The 17,765-nt window shown below is 50.3% G+C and overlaps 1 protein-coding gene and 1 pseudogene across 1 annotated transcript in view; one reads left to right on the forward strand and one right to left on the reverse strand.

The window, feature by feature from the left end:
* The window catches only part of AGPS (alkylglycerone phosphate synthase), a 760,022-nt gene that overhangs the window by 521,786 nt on the left and 220,471 nt on the right, over positions 1–17,765 (forward strand). The gene's annotated exons all lie outside the window — the stretch shown is intronic.
* On the reverse strand, positions 931–1,492 carry LOC147731197 (mortality factor 4-like protein 1 pseudogene; annotated as a pseudogene).

Below are 17,765 nucleotides of genomic sequence, written 5' to 3' on the forward strand. Positions count from 1 at the left end.
GGAGCTGGCTATTGTTCTGGGGGGCACTTGGATGAGGGAAGGGTTGTTTTTAACCTACAGAAGTCTAGTAGCTAGTCATAGGCATAAACCCAGGTACTCTAAATTTGTTGAAGAGCCGCCTTGATCAAAATTTGATTATTAACCAACAGTTAGAGGCCTAAACTGGCTTGTGAAGTGATCCAGAATATACACTAAGCTAGAGGAAATAAAGGTTAGTCATTTTTTAACAAGAAACATACTATGAGAAGAGGAATCGCTTAGATTCAAGAAAAGACACTATAATCGCCAGATCCATTGTACTGCATTAAATAAAGCCAAAGACGTGGCCATCCTATTTAGAAATTCTCTAGGGGTGGGTATAATGGAGACCTTCAAAATAATCTAGACACTAGTGTTACACCAGAGGTATCAACACATGCCTTCTGGGAAGCCTAACGGCAGTAGTCAGAGTTAAACCTCTAGCCCTGGTCACAGCCGACAAGAGAAACAGAACATTGCACTAAAACAAAGTCGAGCATAAATTGACAATGACATAAGAAAAACACATATGATCAGTTGCTAGAAAAGACATACACAAGGTCAGGGGCGTAGCTAGAGCTTGTGGTGCCCGGGGCAATCCCTCAAATTGCCGCCCCTTGAGGAGGGGTGGTGCTGGGGAAAAAGGCCGTTGAGCACTTGAAAGATGTCCGAGAGACACGTAGTATTTCTGCTAATAGTTACCTCGATCATGCGAGTTCTATGCACATACATGAGGGATTTAACTTTTTGCCCCTGATAAAGTGTGACTTCTAGACGTTGAAATGTCACTCATAATTACAATGAAATTCTGAAAGTGCCACACATAGCAATCTGACACCTTGGCAGCTATCATGGATGAGCCACAGACCCAGCCACCCACCCCTCTGAATCTGCTGCTGCTCTCCTCTTACCTCACTCGCTCCAAGCAGGTTCTATGCAGGCAGGGGTGGTTCCAGGAGATGCAACTTCATAGTCACTGGTGTTGAACAATACTAGCGCATTCTTTGCAAGGTACTTCAGAAAAGCATGCAAATAGTTCAATAATAAAGCCAGACTCTTCTCATTCAGAGGTCTGTAGGCAAGCATTGCACCAATACGGACAAACAGTCTTAAAAAGTGAGGCGCTCCATAGACGTGTGACATCTGTGCATCTGGATGATCAGCCAGAATTTCTGCATACTGTGGCCTCAAACTTGTACAGCAGCTGTGTGCCGAGCATCACGTTAAAGTATTCCTTAATTCCAGCAACCACTTTGTTCACTGCATACTCCTTGTTATCTGTGTTGCCTCGCGATTTCTTTTAATTTGCATAATCCTCCAAAATGGCATCAACGCTTTTTTCAGCAGGGAGATAGAAGAGCTGCTTTTGCCTAGTTATCAAGTCCCAGTCATCATACTGCCACTGTTTGAGCTCCTCTGGAATCTTTACTTTCACTTCAACTCTGTTTAAAAGCGTTTCCTCATTTGTGCTCATATGTCTGTGTGCATGCGTGCACAAAGGTCTGTGTGTACATGGGTGCATATGACTGTATGTACATCTGTGTGTACTTGTGTGCACAGGTCTGTGTGCAAGTGTGTGCATATGTCTATATGTCTATGTGCACGTGTGCGTACAAGTCCCTGTGCATGTGTGTGCACAGGTCACTGTGTATGTGTGCTCATATGTCTGTGTGCATGTATGCGCACAGATCTGAGTGTACATAGGTACATATATCTGAGTGTACATGTGTGCATATGACTATGCACATCTGTGTGTACTTGTGTGCACAGCTCTGTGTGTAAGTGTGCGCATATGTCTAGGTGTAGTTGTGTGCACAGGTCTCTGTGTAAGTGTGCGCATATGTCTATGTGTACGTGTGTGCGCAGGTCTGTGAGTATGTGTGCGCACAGGTCTAGGTGTACGTGTGCTCATATATCTGAATGTATGTGTGTTCGCTGGTCTATGTGTACTTGTGTGCTGAGAGCATTTAGCTCTCCGTGACACGCCTCTCTTTACAATCGGGCCTGGAAGGTAAACCCAAGCCGCAGCACATCCTGGTCGCTGACATTTCTGTCCCCTCTCGGGTCACACCGGCTGAGTGATGAATAAATCATTCCCAGGCCTGCAGTGCTTAAGAATGGCGGGAGAGGTCGAGGGCGCGTGTGAAGGAAGCAGAATCCCTCGCTATGATAGGATCTATTAGTCGTACTACTTTGGGTTGTCTATTTACATGCACGTTTGATTATTGCCTCTCTTTTTAGTTTAAAATGTTTCTAAGGCAGGCCCGGCTCTAGGAATTTTTGTTTGGGTGGGCCAAGGGCGCATTTGGGTGGGCCACTGCGGGCTCAATGTGTCGCTTCTGGAGGTAGCCTACAAATAAAAAAAACTGTACTCCTGCGTGTGATAGAAGGGGATAACAGGAGATTCAGGGCCCTCCATTATTTTCCAAATCTCTTTCTAATCGTTAACACTCTCAAAAAGTGTTTTGATCCCATGTAAGGTCCTTTTGATGGGCAGAGGAGGTTTCTGAGGTGGGAGTATCAGGCAAGTAACACTACTCAGCCTGCCTCGTTGCCAGCCTTCAGAGAGAATCTCTCTTCATTATTACCTCCATCTGACCCCAGACTCTGCAGTACACTCCCTTCCAGGCCTGATCATCAATTTTCTACAATCTCTCTACCGTGCACCTTAACTCACAGCTAACCTTGGTCCCCAGCCCCATATCAGGCACCACCTGGTTTCATTCTCCATAATCCCACTAAAAAGATTTGTAAAATCACCTTCAAACTGAAAAGCCTGAATATAAGAGTAAATATAATTAGCACACACTTTAAACTATGTTACACAGTGGCCCTAATGACCCAACTGCTAATTAAATAAGCAAAAACATTACAGGGTCTATTATAGCGCCGGTGCAAAAGTGTTTATTGGTGTCCCACCACTGACCTCTTACTCGATAGACAACTTTACTACCACCCTCCAACAGTGCACTTCATCTCTCCTTCGCCCCTTTCAGTCATGACCTCCTCATCAGACTCCCTCCCTACCTGCCCCCCACCAGTGTCCCTCATCACTCCAAAGCCCCTCCCCATGACCACCTCCTCAGACTCCCACACAAATACCCTCCACCAGTGCCCCTCATCGCTCCATAACCCCTCCCCCATTGACCTCCTCCTGAGTCCCTCACTGCCACCCTCCACCAGTATCCCTCATCGCTCCAAAGCACCTCCCCCATGACCTCATCGGATTCCTTCATTGCCACCCTCCTCCCTGACTCCCCCACTACCACCCTCCACCAGTGCCCCTTATCACTCCGTAGCTCCTCCCCATGACCTCCCCCTCCTCGGATTCCCTCATTGCCATCCTCCAACACTGGCCTTCATCTCTCCGTAGCCTCTTCCCCTCATGACCTCCTCCTCAGACTCCCTCCCTACCACCCTCCACCAGTGCCCCTCAGCGCTCCATAGCCCCTCCCCATTACCTCCTCCTCAGACTCCCTCCCTACCACCCTCCACCAGTGCACTTCATCTCTCCTTCGCCCCTTTCAGTCATGACCTCCTCATCAGACTCCCTCCCTACCTGCCCCCACCAGTGTCCCTCATCACTCCAAAGCCCCTCCCCATGACCACCTCCTCAGACTCCCACACAAATACCCTCCACCAGTGCCCCTCATCGCTCCATAACCCCTCCCCCCATTGACCTCCTCCTGAGTCCCTCACTGCCACCCTCCACCAGTGTCCCTCATCGCTCCAAAGCACCTCCCCCATGACCTCATCGGATTCCTTCATTGCCACCCTCCTCCCTCACTCCCCCACTACCACCCTCTACCAGTGCCCCTCATCACTCCGTAGCTCCTCCCCATGACCTCCCCCTCCTCGGATTCCCTCATTGCCATCCTCCAACACTGGCCTTCATCTCTCCGTAGCCTCTTCCCCTCATGACCTCCTCTTCAGACTCCCTCCCTACCACCCTCCACCAGTGCCCCTCAGCGCTCCATAGCCCCTCCCCATTACCTCCTCCTCAGACTCCCTCCCTACCACCCTCCACCAGTGCACATCACTCCAAAGCAACCCCCCTCATGACCGCCTCCTCAGACTCCCTCCCTACCACCCTTCACCAGTGCCTCTCATCACTCCAAAGCCCCTCCCCCATGACCTCCTCTTCAGACTCCCTCACAAACAACCTCCACCAGTGCCTTCCATCTCTCCGTATCTCCACCCCTCATGATGCCCCCTCGGATTCCCTCATTGCCACCCTCCAACAGAGCCCATCATCACTCCATAGCCCCTCTCTCATATGCATTTTATTTCTTGTATAGCGCTACTCGTAGTGTAGGGTATCACAGTACTGTACATCACACACACATTATGCAGACACAATGATTCATAAAAGTATCCAAATCAGCCTACAGGGAATGTCACATAAGCTAATGAAGATTACCAGGTGTAGGAATCACATCTCATCCATGCTGCTGGTGGCAATATGTATTAAGAGGGTGGGTCTGGAGAACCACAAACACAGGATTTAAAGCATACCCCAGTGGTTGGCTGTACTGATTAGAAATTATATCTGCCCAAACTCTGTATTGCAACATTAGAATAATGAAATACTGGGCAAATTCGAACTAACTAGCAATACAAAAAAAAATCTAATTATACCATTCTGGTTTGTATACGTCTTTGATCACACTGTCCTATGTATCAAAGGATCTCTGTGACAAAGGCAGTAACCCACTGAGCTATCCACGTTAACTACAGTTCTATTGCATTTAAATACTACAAACCAAAAAAAGAACGCTCTCCAGCAAGATCAACAATCCCCAAGGTTATTTGGACATTTAGTTGTCGTGCATCCTTGCAGAAACACTCATGAATGATACCAACGATTTAAACACACGATGTAAATGAAAATGAAATAAACACGGCGTTCTAAGTATGTCTTTCTCACAGATTTAAAAAACACAATAGCCACACATTCTCTTACCTGCTCCTTATGAACTCTGTCACAGCCGGATAGGGTAAACAAACAGCTCAAGGGGTCAGGAAGGTCAGGAAAACGAAATGGCAAAACAAACTCCTCTTTACCAGCAGAAAAGAATTCATTTTCCACAAATCCAGTTCCAACGAAAGGCTTTGTCCCCTTCGCAGTGCCCTCTAATGTACCTGCACGAGTCGGCGGGGACACAGCCCACCTGCCTAATAGGAGATGCGTGATTGGGGGTGCGAGCCCAGGCCCAATCACGCAACTCCTAAAGAAAGATAACGTTCGAAGAACGTTTTAACTTGCAGTGGCCATATTCTGCTGGCCTTGCTGACGTCACTGCAAGGGCCAAGGGTTATTTTTGGGTGGGCCAGGCCAAAGTTTGGGTGGGCCCGGCCCACCCTCTAGAACCGGGCCTGTTCTAAGGTATGGCTAATGAGCAGCTGGCCTTTAGGGGTGGGCATTTGGGTTATATTGTTACAGTGACTTCTCCGCGTGGTGCGGCATTGGGTCCCCTGGCTGCCATAGTATGTATGTTTAGTAGTTTCCACTTTACAACTGTCCTTTCTCAAGCTTCTCTTCATGCGTTCCTTGTGGAAACAGGTAAAAATACTCACCTACACACAAGCTGGCTGATTTTGAGATCCTGGGTAGAATATCCCGATAGGGCGTGTGCTAGACCTACAGGCTGTCAATGGCTTCAGTGAGATGTGTTTTTATTAATAATAACTGTATCAGATGTGTCTTTGCATTTCGTTTGTATTGGGCAAAAAGAGCACGCCCGCTGCTTGGTGCACAGTGACAGTGTATGTCACAGTTAATTGTCATCTTTTTTTTTTTATTTCACAAAAATTTTTATTGAGAGAGATGAGCAAGCATTACAGACATGAGCATAAATCATGCATGGTTCCGATGTCAACAAGAGCAAGTAAGCAAGTATAACGGGAACAAAGGAGGGGTAAATTAAGTTAAGATAAGATAAGAAAAACAATAATCAATTTAAACTAATAATAAAATGTAAAACACAGGCATTGCATCAGTACATTTACAAGGTTACAGTTGTGAGAAGTTGGCCCGATATGCAACGTTCGCTATTCTAGCGACCGCTATGTATCGTTCCAACGACCCTTATGGTGTTTGGTTGTAAGTCAACCTATAGACCAGCTATCCTAGTAGCGTGGATACGAGCAGTCTAAGGCTAAAGACTCGAGAGGGCGCGTTAAGCCAGCTGTTTACCACACATGTACCCCTTGAACACCCAGTGAAAGGACACCACACAAGTGTTATGAAAATAAACAGTATATTTATTAAGAATCACAACAGCCCTGTACTCTTTATGAGGACAGGGTACTAAGCACAAACCAAATCTCTTTAGCAAATACTTCAAGTGCACAATTAAAACAAGTGTCCGAGGACACGGAAAGTTTAAGGTCTCGGGCGGACCCGTTAAGGCAAGTCGGAAGCGAGGGACTCGGGACCCTAGAGTAAAGAGGCTATGCAGGCACCGAAATGCCGAGTTACCTAGCCACGAGGGCTGCGGCTGCACAAGTCTTACAGGCGTCGGGGTCTTCGCTGACGAGCCAGGAGCCGGAAGAAAAGGAGTTGCTGGCCGGCGACCAGTGCTGAATAGTTCGTAGAGATCCAAGCCTGGATCAGAGAGTGTTGATACCTGAAAGCAGAGGGGACCAAGTTCGTACTACTAGCCAGTAGTCAGAGGGTACCAGGAGGGCACCGGTTGGCCGTCACCTCGACCAGGTGAGTGGGCGGCGCTAGGCTCTGCAGTCTCACGGACCAGGAGGCGTTGTCGGCGACCACGGTGGAGGTGCGAGCTGTCCCACGAAGGATGATGCTGTCGGCGTCGCTGGGCCCAGGATGGGGCAACAAGCCTTGGCAAATCTCAGGGCCACGTGGTGGGCCTAAGATGGCGTCTTGAGGGGACCAGGAGGGTCCGGGGTGCTTCTCGAAAAGATGGAAGCAAGGGCCAGTCTGGAGCAACCAGACCAGCAGTGTTGATTTCCGGATGTCGTCACAGAAGGGCACAAGCCAGCGGCTAGTGACCAGACAACGTGCTGAGCAGCGAGCAGAAGGGCCCCACGCAGATCGTGGAGATGCTGGGAGACTGCACTTCGGTGCTGAAGCGGCTCAGGGTCGGGGCTTCTCGGACCCCAGAGCACTCACCAGAGAGTTACCTCGATGGTCGTGCTGGTTTTAAGAGCGTGCAGGTTCTGATGATGGCCGGTCCCTCGAGGTCTCGTCGCACCCACCGATCACAGCTGAGCTGATGACGTGGGTAGAGGTCAGAGGTGCCAGGGAAGCCGGTTCTCGTCGAGCTGGGCCGTCGGATTCCTTGAGGAAGGACTTACAGCAAACCGCAGAGTTCTTAGATGGTGCCCGCTGATGCAGGGTGACTACTCCTTAGTCACAAGGGAGAAATCTTGAGAAGAGTCTTGAATGTCCTTTCGTAGAAAGTAGTTCTTGAATCAAAGATGATCTAATTTGGAAGGGTCCCCGCTCCGGTCTTTATCCTAAAGAAAGGGGTGGGTACATGACTAGGTCCTGCCCTAAGGGTGGGACCAGGAAGGGGGGTAGTTACACCCCTCTCCCCTGCCGGACTTTCCCCAGGCCAGGGCTGTCGCCCCTGGAACTGGTTCTAACCGGCAGATGCGTAGTGAGCACCGGGGTGCCACTCCGCAGTCACCTTCTCGCAAAAGCCCTACCTACCCAGAATACACAAACCCTGTCTGGGACGGTGCGAACACCGCCCTCGACAGGAAACCCTTTGTCCAAGCTCTCCTCGCTGGAAGGGCTCCCAGCAGCAGGAGGTCAGACTTGTGTCTGTGGTGGCAGCATCCATTTTGTGGAGCTGAGGCTTTAGTTAACTTTAACCGGGGTTCACAGTTACGTACATGTCGTGTCCCTCTAGAAGGGTGGAATGCTAACCTCATCGCCAGAATTGGTGAGAGGGCAGCACCCCGATTCGTATGACACCTTACTCGACATGCCTTGATAACGCGACACCGGAGTTACCGATATGGTACGCGTTATCATGGAACAGCCATTGGGTCTTGATTCCGCAAGCTGCAACCGGGCTCGGCTCGGGCCTGAACCTAGCTCACACGGGCCCACGCACTCTGCCTTCAGGATTGTTAAGGCCTGCCATAGGAGTGACTGATAGGAACTCGGGTGTCCATTGTATGGTTAGATATAGAGCTACTATACCTAAAGCGAAAGGTGATTACACCTCTTCGCCCCAGCTGTCGTGCAGCCAGTTGTGTCAAATTTAGGAGGCCAGCCAGGGGTGGCATAATACATGCTTCAGCTCCTGGCGGCCCTGGGTACACCTATGCCCTGCGTTACGGGGTCTGATAAGGTGGCCCAGTACCAATTGGTAAATGCACCTAGGGTACATATCGTAATTTAGAAAGAGAACAGCCAGGCTGTGGGTCTGATTAGCAGGCCCACAGCCAGAGAAAGTCGTAAACCAGTGAAACAAAAGCAAAAAATCTGGGTGTTCATAGGATTGCAGACCCTACTCTCCTACATGCCCCCCCCCCCAAACGTCGGAACAATAAGCTAACCTTGACCAGGTGAGTCTTCTTGTTCTAAGTGGAAATATCTGGAGAGCCCATCGGCATTGCCATGGTCAGTACCAGGTCTATGTTCCACTGTAAAGTCCATCCCCTGTAGGGAAATGGACCACCTAAGCAGTTTGGGGTTTTCACCCTTCATCTGATTTAGCCACAAGAGGGGCTTATGGTCGGTCTGAATCTTGAAGTGAGTGCCAAACAAGTATGGCCTCAGCTTCTTCAGGGCCCAAACCACAGCAAAGGCCTCCCTCTCAATAGCTGACCAATTCTTCTCTCTGGGGGTCAGCCTTCTGCTTATAAAAGCAATGGGCTGGTCTTGACCATCAAAATTCAGTTGAGAAAGAACAGCTCCCACACCCAACTCAGAAGCATCTGTTTGGACAATGAATGGTTTGGAGTAGTCCGGACTCTTGAGGATAGGCGCCGTGCACATGGCCTGCTTTAGGTCATCGAATGCTTTTTGACAGCTCGCTGTCCACTGAACCTTTTTTGGCATTTTCTTACTTGTCAGTTCGTTTAATGGTGTCACAATTGAACCATAGTTCCTGACAAACTTCCTATAGTAACCAGTCAGGCCCAAGAAAGCTCGAACCTGAGTCTGGGTGGTTGGAGGAGCCCAGTCCCTGATCGACTGTATCTTGCTCTCCAGTGGCTGAACCTGACCTCCACCTACAAGGTGGCCCAGGTATACAACCTGTGTCTGCCCTATCTGGCACTTGGTGGCCTTGATAGTGAGACCTGCTGCTTGCAGCGCCTCTAACGTCTTCCGCAGGTGGACCAGGTGATCCTCCCAGGTGGAGCTAAAGTCAGCAATATCGTCAAGATACGCCGCACAGAAGTCATCCAGCCCAGTAAGGACTTGATTCACCAACCTTTGGAAGGTGGCAGGTGCATTTTTCAGACCAAAGGGCATTACCACGAACTGATAATGCCCACCAGGGGTTGAAAATGCGGTTTTAGGCTTGGCGTCCTCAGCTAACCTGATTGGCCAATACCCAGCTGTCAGGTCAAACGTACTTAAGTAGTTGGCCGAAGCCAATCTATCGATAAGCTCGTCTGCCCTTGGTATTGGGTGGGCGTCAGTCTTAGTGACTGCATTGAGACCCCTGTAGTCTACGCAAAACCTCATCTCTTTCTTACCGCCCTGGGTGTGAGGTTTCGGCACTAGAACTACGGGACTAGCCCAAGGGCTATCCGAGGGTTCAATGACTCCCAGCTCCAACATTTTCTGCACTTCACTCTTGATGCAGTCTCTAACGTGATCAGGCTGCCTGTAGATTTTACTCTTGACGGGCAAGCTGTCACCAGTGTCAACCTCATGGGTGCACCAATCGGTCTGACTGGGTGTTAGAGAAAACATATGCCTGAACGACTGAAGAACCTGTTTACAGTCGCTCTGTTGATGTTCGGAGAGGCTGCCACAAAAGACAACACCATCTACCGATCCATCGTCAGGATTCTGAGTGAGCAGGTCGGGGAGAGGGTCACTCTCCTCTTCCTGTCCCTCATCTAGGGCCATGAGCAAACTCATGTCCTTCCTGTCGACATATGCTTTTAGCCTGTTGACATGAAGCACCCTGTGGGGGCTCCGGGGAGTTCCCAGGTCGACCAGGTAGGTGACCTCTCCCTTTTTCTCCAGGATGGTGTAGGGCCCGGACCATTTGTCCTTGAGTGCTGCTGGGGCCACTGGCTCCAACACCCACACCTTCTGTCCGGGCTGGTAAACAGTCAAGACAGCCTTTTGGTCATGCCAAGCTTTTTGGAGTTCTTGGCTGGCCTTAAGGTTTTCGGATGCCTTTTCCATGTATTCAGCCATCCGCGAGCGGAGGCCAAGCACATAGTCCACTATGTTGGCTGCAGGCTTTTTGAGAGGTCTCTCCCATCCTTCCTTCACCAAACACAGGGGTCCTCTTACAGGATGCCCGTACAGAAGTTCAAAAGGGCTGTAGCCAACCCCCTTCTGTGGGACTTCTCTGTAGGCGAACAAGAGGCAGGGGATCAGGACGTCCCATCTACGCCGAAGCTTTTCTGGTAGTCCATGAATCATCCCTTTTAGGGTCCTGTTGAATCTCTCAACAAGCCCATTGCATTGTGGGTGATAGGGTGTAGTGAACTTGTAGTTGACACCACATTCCTTCCACATAGCAGTTAAGTAGCTCGACATAAAGTTCGCACCTCTGTCGGAGACGACCTCCTTAGGGAAGCCCACTCTGGAGAATACTCCAACTAGGGCTCTTGCCACAACAGGTGCTGTAGTGGTCCTAAGGGGAATAGCTTCAGGATACCTGGTGGCATGATCCACTACCACCAGTATAAACTTGTGCCCTGATGCTGTAGGTGGTTCCATGGGACCGACGATGTCGATCCCCACCCGTTCAAAGGGCACCCCCACCACAGGCATTGGTATAAGGGGGGCCTTTGTCGTGCCACCTGACTTACCACTGGCTTGGCAAGTGACACAGGAGCGGCAAAACTCCCTGGTATCTTCGTTCATGTGAGGCCAGTGAAAGTGTGAGACAAGCCTGTCCCACGTTTTCGTCTGGCCTAAGTGACCTGCTAAGGGAATCTCGTGGGCCAAGGTAAGTAGGAAACCACGCTGAGACAAAGGTACAACCAGCCTCCTGGTCATGCCAGGCTTGGGGTCTCTTGACTCAGTGTACAGGAGTCCATCTTCCCAGTATACCTTGTGGGTACCTGTGGCGTTCCCAGCAGCCTCAGCAGCAGCCTGCTGTCTGAGGGGTTCAAGAGAAGGGCAGTCTAACTGGTCCTTCCCCAGGTCTTCCCTTGAGGGTCCCCCTGAACCCAAGAATTCAACTTGATCAAGTTCGAATTCCCTAGGCTCAGTTTCCCTCAATTCCTGTAGGTCAGCCTCCTCTGAGACTTGATCCTCGACCTGGGGCAAGGGGGAAGGCGCAGCCTTAACCCTACTGCTCTTTTTCTTGGGAGGTGTCTGGTCCGTTGTTCCAGGATCCAGCACCTGTTCAGTGGGGCATTTCCTGACCTGTGACCTAGTCACAGCGAACACATGTGCTGGCAAACCTAACATTTCCATGTGAGTCCGGTGCTCCACTTCTGACCATTGTGATGACTCCAAATCATTGCCCAACAAACAATCCACTGGGAGGTCTGGACTAACTACAACCTTCTTTTGGCCAGTTACCCCTCCCCAGGAGAAAGCTACAATTGCCATACTATGATTGGTAGTGACATTGCTTGCATTGGTCACCAGGAATTCTGTACCTGGCATGATCTGTCCAGGGTCCACAAAGTTAGACGTCACCATGGTGACGCTGGCACAAGTGTCCCTATAGGCCTGAGCCATCTTTCCATTTATGAAAGGCGTCTGTCGGTATTTGCCCAAGGTATTGGGACTTATGTCAGGGGACACGTCCGCGTCCCCTGTACTGACAAGGACAGCCTGAGTGAGTGTGCCAACTAAGTTGTCACGCCCCTCAGAACCCAGGGTTAACCCTACTAAACCCTTGGGAGGCGCACTACCACTGCTGACTGTACTAGGGGGCACAGGTGCCTTAGGGGCTGCAGTGGCAGGAGTCTGCCCTCCTCCTTTCTTGGTGCACTCACTAAACCAGTGAGATTTACTTTTACAGTACTGGCACCATCTTTTGGATTGGCCTTCTTTCTTCTTTTGGGGAGCCTGACCCCCACCCTCTTTGGGTTGTTGGGGACCTGTCGAAGACTTCTGGTCATTTTGTTCCCCTTTAGGATCTTTACCCTTCTGGTCTGCTTTCTTCTGACCACCTTGATTCTGGCCCTGGTTCTGTTTAACTCTTGTACGAACCCATCTGTCTGCCTTCTTTCCCAATTCTTGGGGAGAGGTCAGATCCGAGTCGACAAGATGCTGATGCAACAACTGGTTCTGACAATTGTTTAAAATTTGTTCTCTCATCATCAAATTATACAATCCTTTGTAATCAGTAACCTTACTGCCCAGCAACCAGCCCTCAAAAGCCTTAGTGGCACAATCGACAAAATCAGACCAATCTTGGGACTGCGTTTTCTGGGTATCCCTGAACAGCACCCTGTACTGCTCAGTGGTTAGGCCGAACCCTTCAACGAGTGTATTCTTCAAGACTTGGTAATTGTTAGCGTCCTCCACCCTTGTGGTGAGGAGCTTGTCTCTTCCTTTTCCTTCAAAGGAGAGCCACAAGATAGCTGCCCACTGACTCTGGGGAACGCCTTGTACCCTGCAGGCCCTCTCCAAAGCAGTAATCCATTTATGGATGTCGTCCCCTTGTTTAAAGGGGGGCACTATCTTACCAAGGTGTTTCGTATCGAAACTCTTTTCCCTATTGCTAGGTACATTGCTGCCACCAGTGGGGACTGCCCCACTTAACTGTTGCTCTCTCGCAAAGGCAAGCCTCTCTTTGGCCAGGGCAAGTTCTTCCCTTTCGATCCTCAGATTAGCTGCCCTTTCCTTAGCTTCGTACACTCTCCTCTGAGGGGACGTCATCCCTCTCTGAGAAGAGTTGTGAGAGCCATTGGTTCGAAGGGATCCGCCAGAGTCTCTCGACAGAGATCGGGCTCGTCCATTCCCAATGTTAAGCGGACCTGACAGTAGCGCCGGGGGTCCCCCAGTACCACTATCATGTTTGCTTAAGTTGGACCTGCTCAGTCTAACGACTTCTACCTGTCCCTTATCTGCCTCATCCCCAGAGGGATCCTCATCCTCATCATCCTCCACATCTTCGTTCTCAGTTGCGAGGTGGATGAGGTCAGGATCGTCTCTGGTTCCCTCGAGGGGAGGCATGTCTCCTTCTGGATTAGAAGAGCTAAGAAGTTTCTCGGCCCTTCTGGCATCATAAGTCTCCAAGAGACCAATCAGAAAGGACGTTGTGGGGTTAGACCCCTGCTTGATCTTCCTGGAGTGACATAGCTGTCTTAACTCCTTGAAGCTCAGCACAGTATATCCTGAAGGGATGACCTGTGGAGGGTCAACTGACACAAGGGGAGACCCAGAGTTTCCTCCTTTGTCCGACATACTGTTTCTAGTGTGGTGTAAGTGATGCACCTACCTACACTACGTGTTTACCTACTGTTCCCTTGCTAAGAGTTGTAGCCAAGGTGTGCTAAGCCTTGAGGAGCTACAACAGCTGGTTCAGTAGAACTCAGAGTATTCTAAGCTTTAGTTATATGTACTAACAGTACTTGTGCGATCTTTCAACAAGATATTCTTAGGATACGCGTGGTAAAACAACAGCAAGCTCAAATCCCAACCGCTGCTCACCAATGTGAGAAGTTGGCCCGATATGCAACGTTCGCTATTCTAGCGACCGCTATGTATCGTTCCAACGACCCTTATGGTGTTTGGTTGTAAGTCAACCTATAGACCAGCTATCCTAGTAGCGTGGATACGAGCAGTCTAAGGCTAAAGACTCGAGAGGGCGCGTTAAGCCAGCTGTTTACCACACATGTACCCCTTGAACACCCAGTGAAAGGACACCACACAAGTGTTATGAAAATAAACAGTATATTTATTAAGAATCACAACAGCCCTGTACTCTTTATGAGGACAGGGTACTAAGCACAAACCAAATCTCTTTAGCAAATACTTCAAGTGCACAATTAAAACAAGTGTCCGAGGACACGGAAAGTTTAAGGTCTCGGGCGGACCCGATAAGGCAAGTCGGAAGCGAGGGACTCGGGACCCTAGAGTAAAGAGGCTATGCAGGCACCGAAATGCCGAGTTACCTAGCCACGAGGGCTGCGGCTGCACAAGTCTTACAGGCGTCGGGGTCTTCGCTGACGAGCCAGGAGCCGGAAGAAAAGGAGTTGCTGGCCGGCGACCAGTGCTGAATAGTTCGTAGAGATCCAAGCCTGGATCAGAGAGTGTTGATACCTGAAAGCAGAGGGGACCAAGTTCGTACTACTAACCAGTAGTCAGAGGGTACCAGGAGGGCACCGGTTGGCCGTCACCTCGACCAGGTGAGTGGGCGGCGCTAGGCTCTGCAGTCTCACGGACCAGGAGGCGTTGTCGGCGACCACGGTGGAGGTGCGAGCTGTCCCACGAAGGATGATGCTGTCGGCGTCGCTGGGCCCAGGATGGGGCAACAAGCCTTGGCAAATCTCAGGGCCACGTGGTGGGCCTAAGATGGCGTCTTGAGGGGACCAGGAGGGTCCGGGGTGCTTCTCGAAAAGATGGAAGCAAGGGCCAGTCTGGAGCAACCAGACCAGCAGTGTTGATTTCCGGATGTCGTCACAGAAGGGCACAAGCCAGCGGCTAGTGACCAGACAACGTGCTGAGCAGCGAGCAGAAGGGCCCCACGCAGATCGTGGAGATGCTGGGAGACTGCACTTCGGTGCTGAAGCGGCTCAGGGTCGGGGCTTCTCGGACCCCAGAGCACTCACCAGAGAGTTACCTCGATGGTCGTGCTGGTTTTAAGAGCGTGCAGGTTCTGATGATGGCTGGTCCCTCGAGGTCTCGTCGCACCCACCGATCACAGCTGAGCTGATGACGTGGGTAGAGGTCAGAGGTGCCAGGGAAGCCGGTTCTCGTCGAGCTGGGCCGTCGGATTCCTTGAGGAAGGACTTACAGCAAACCGCAGAGTTCTTAGATGGTGCCCGCTGATGCAGGGTGACTACTCCTTAGTCACAAGGGAGAAATCTTGAGAAGAGTCTTGAATGTCCTTTCGTAGAAAGTAGTTCTTGAATCAAAGATGATCTAATTTGGAAGGGTCCCCGCTCCGGTCTTTATCCTAAAGAAAGGGGTGGGTACATGACTAGGTCCTGCCCTAAGGGTGGGACCAGGAAGGGGGGTAGTTACACCCCTCTCCCCTGCCGGACTTTCCCCAGGCCAGGGCTGTCGCCCCTGGAACTGGTTCTAACCGGCAGATGCGTAGTGAGCACCGGGGTGCCACTCCGCAGTCACCTTCTCGCAAAAGCCCTACCTACCCAGAATACACAAACCCTGTCTGGGACGGTGCGAACACCGCCCTCGACAGGAAACCCTTTGTCCAAGCTCTCCTCGCTGGAAGGACTCCCAGCAGCAGGAGGTCAGACTCGTGTCTGTGGTGGCAGCATCCATTTTGTGGAGCTGAGGCTTTAGTTAACTTTAACCGGGGTTCACAGTTACGTACATGTCGTGTCCCTCTAGAAGGGTGGAATGCTAACCTCATCGCCAGAATTGGTGCGAGGGCAGCACCCCGATTCGTATGACACCTTACTCGACATGCCTTGATAACGCGACACCGGAGTTACCGATATGGTACGCGTTATCATGGAACAGCCATTGGGTCTTGATTCCGCAAGCTGCAACCGGGCTCGGCTCGGGCCTGAACCTAGCTCACACGGGCCCACGCACTCTGCCTTCAGGATTGTTAAGGCCTGCCATAGGAGTGACTGATAGGAACTCGGGTGTCCATTGTATGGTTAGATATAGAGCTACTATACCTAAAGCGAAAGGTGATTACACGTCTTCGCCCCAGCTGTCGTGCAGCCAGTTGTGTCAAATTTAGGAGGCCAGCCAGGGGTGGCATAATACATGCTTCAGCCCCTGGCGGCCCTGGGTACACCTATGCCCTGCGTTACGGGGTCTGATAAGGTGGCCCAGTACCAATTGGTAAATGCACCTAGGGTACATATCGTAATTTAGAAAGAGAACAGCCAGGCTGTGGGTCTGATTAGCAGGCCCACAGCCAGAGAAAGTCGTAAACCAGTGAAACAAAAGCAAAAAATCTGGGTGATCATAGGATTGCAGACCCTACTCTCCTACAACAGTCATAGGTGGGGCAAGATAGCCATATAAGTCAATGAGGTTAGTCGCCTGGGCAGGTAGGCAACCCGAACTATGGGCAGGGTGTATATGTGCATGGTACATATGTACATCAGGTAATCATGGTGGTTTAAATAGGTCGAAATGAGCGTCCAACGAGGACCATAGGTTCCTATAAGGGGGGCGCCAAGGTGTAGCGGCCAGCGCAATATTATCGGCTCCTCTGAGGTTCGAGACCCAGTTGAGCCAGTGGGGGAAAGAAGCTTTGCCAGTGTCCTTCCAGTTATTCAGTATGAGTTTGACCGCTGCTGTCAAAAGTAAGTCAAGTAGGGCTTTATCATTTTCATTGAGGTTAACAGCTTTGGTGAAGCCCATGACTAAGGTTCCAAATTCCCTCGGGAGCGAGACATGCAGCACTTTGGTGATAAATTCGAAGATTCTATCCCAGTAGTCAGATACACAGGGGCATTTGAATATTAGATGTTCAAGGTCCCCACCCTCTGCCATGCAGTTCCAGCAGGAGTCATCTTCCTTGATGTTTTGCAGGAAGAGTCTCCTAGGAGTCCAAAAAGCTTTGTGGAGAAGCCAGAATTTAGATTGGGATAATGTAGGGCTGATTTTGTGTCGTGAGGTAGATTCCCATATTCTGGCCCACTCTGCTTCCGAGGTTGGTGTGGAAGAGTACGAGTCCCAGAAGGACTGTGTGGATGTTGTCAGATTTGTGGACTGTGGGCGGATCAGTTTGTATATTCTGGACACCTGGTGACCCAGTCTATTAATCGTATGTAGGTAGCCAGGAAGGGAGGGGGTGATGTTGGATAAGTCTGTTTTGGAGAGGGCTACTTTGATGTGTAAGAAGTAATAGAAGTCTATGTTCTGGAGTTGAAACTTGTTTTGTAGGTCGTTGAAAGTGAGTGGCAACGGACCATCAAACAGCTGGTGAGGGAAGTGTATACCCTTCTCTATCCAAGTAGGATTATTCATTGGTTTCCCTTTGTATAGCAGTCTGGTGTTGTTCCACAGTGATTCCCATCTTGATTTACAAAATTGGTGCGGTAAAAATTTGCTTACATGAAGAAGGGCAGCCTTCGTGTTTCTGAAGATGGTACCTGAGGATACAGTGGATTGTGGTTTGGTAGTGAGGAGGGTGGAAGGGGGAAGGCCACGCAGAATGGATTTTTCCACCAACAGCCACACTGGGGTGTAGTCTGGGTGTGGGGTGAGCCAAAAAGCCCCTTGTCTAGCTAAGAACGCGGTTTGATAGAGCTTAAAGTCGGCTAGATTGACGCCACCTAGGGATTTATCCAGCCTTAGTTTTTTTATGCTAATTCTGGCTTTTTTCCCTTGCCAAAGGAAGGAGGAAATTAATTTATCAAGTTTGGAGAGGAAATCTTTTGAGAATGTGAGGGGCAGCATAGTGCTCAGCTAGTTGATTAGCGGTGATATCATCATTTTTATAGCTTCAATCCTT

This window comes from Lissotriton vulgaris, chromosome 2_1 (assembly GCF_964263255.1).
Source record: "Lissotriton vulgaris chromosome 2_1, aLisVul1.2, whole genome shotgun sequence".
Lineage (NCBI taxonomy): Eukaryota > Metazoa > Chordata > Amphibia > Caudata > Salamandridae > Lissotriton > Lissotriton vulgaris.